The sequence below is a fragment of the Pyxicephalus adspersus genome, chromosome 2 (assembly GCF_032062135.1).
Source record: "Pyxicephalus adspersus chromosome 2, UCB_Pads_2.0, whole genome shotgun sequence".
Taxonomy (NCBI): domain Eukaryota; kingdom Metazoa; phylum Chordata; class Amphibia; order Anura; family Pyxicephalidae; genus Pyxicephalus; species Pyxicephalus adspersus.
Window position 1 is genome coordinate 154,790,296 of NC_092859.1, and position 2,075 is coordinate 154,792,370.

Sequence of the window (2,075 nt, forward strand, 5' to 3'; positions counted from 1 at the left end):
TATTGCCCCCATTTTTATGTATGTGTCCTTTTTATGTGTGTTGTATACTGTTAAAACCAATAAAAGTGATTGAAACAAAAAGCATGTACACCCATGACATTGACGTTCTAAATATATTTCAACAACCAAAAATTGGATGAAGCAGTTCCTACAAAAACTTTAAAAATAATTCAAACAGAACACTGGAAAAGTTGAATTTTCAGTAATTTTTTTAACTAAAATATAAATAAATGTCATGGTGTACTATAGAAAATGTTCCTCACCCCTCGCACACTTTCTGATCATTAACTAACACTGATCATTTCCCCGTCATCTGTTGGACAGATGGCCCCATTCATCAAGAAAACTTTGATATGTAGAAGAATTTATATTTGTCTATGATCTTTTAGGACCCTGAAGCACCAAAACAACCACAACCCATAACATAACCATCACCATGTTTTGAAAATGGCGGGGGTTCTTCCAAATGTTGTTTACAGATTGTGTTAAGTATGTCTATTGTTTTACTTATTTGTATTTATGTAGCCCCAACATATTATGCAGCGCTTTACAAAGTCCAAAGTCGTGTCTCTAACTGTCAAAAGGAGCTCACAATCTCAAATAGGGATATGTCAGGGGTGTCAAACTCAGGCCAAATCTGGCCTGCACTGTATTTAAATTTGGCCTGGGAGAATATACCAAATGTCTACTAGAGCTGGCCCACCGGTGGACAGTGCATGCACCGCTAATACTACAAATCCCAGAATGCTCTGCTGGTGCGTCAATCAGGACCCCTCTTCTCTGTTGATATTCATTCGCAACCTTCCTCAAGTGTAAATATTTTTTCAATAAATATCAAGGTTGACCCATGACTTTGTCCAAATTTTTCAATTGGACCCCTGTGTATTTGAGTTTGACACCCCTGGGATATGTTATTAACACAGTCTAGGGCCAACTTTTACAAAAAGCTAATAAACCTAACTATGGTTTTGGGTAATGGGAGGAAACCGTAGTACTCAGAGGAAACCCATGCAATGATGGGGAGAAAAAACAAACTCGTCGTAGTGTCCTGGCTGAGGTTCGAACCTGTGATTTAGCTCTGGAAAGGTCAGAGTGAAAGTCATGGAGCCAATGTGCCACCCTCACCATCACTGTGGACTATCCTCAGTTCATCAGTCCACAGAACATTGTTTCAGAAGTCTGGTCCTTGCTGTTATATTTGTATTGGTTCTTTTTGGGCTCTCCAACAAGAAGCTGAAGATCAAGCTGGAATATTGTGAGAAAACTCACAGCTCACTACAATACACTATACTCACTCACTCAATACAATACACTCACAATACACTAAATTACATTTTGAGTATCTTAATGGAGATCAGCTAGCTTCTTTTAAAGAGAAATTTTGGCAACAGTTCAAATTACACTCCTTGTACTCATGTATGGAAAAATGTTATAGTTGTGTAAAAAATTATCTGTGGTCGAAACTTGGCTATATTTCAAGGACACGGTTTTATTGACGCAACCAAAAACAGCCTTTTCAGCAGAAAACCATTTATTTGTAAAAATATTGTGTACAGGCCTTAAGGGCAACTCTAGCCTTGTAAATGTTCCTGATATTTCAAATATCGAGCTCCTCCAATTACTCTTTGGACAGTTAATAATTTTTCCTGGCACACCTTCCATGATGTTTTAATATCTGGAATCTGTTTGAAATTGTAGATATATTTTAACACCAGCTGTTGTAGGAGATACCTTCAGATCCTTCTATATAGTTTTGGGGTCATTGGAGACATCATTAAGCACTTGAGATGAGTTTTCTTGGTCAGCCAGCCTTTTGATATTGGCCTGATGACACCAAAGACATTAAACAGAAAAAAATAGCACCAGACATATCTAAGGTTTATAAAGACAAGAACCAAAAACATACCTCATCTCCCACCATCATTCCCCATATCTTACCAACACACCCCATTACCCATCAACATACTCCATTTCCCACCAACATACCTCATCTCCCACCAACATACCCCATTACCCACCAACATGCCCCATGTCTCACCAACATTCCCCATATCTCACCAACATACCCCATCTCC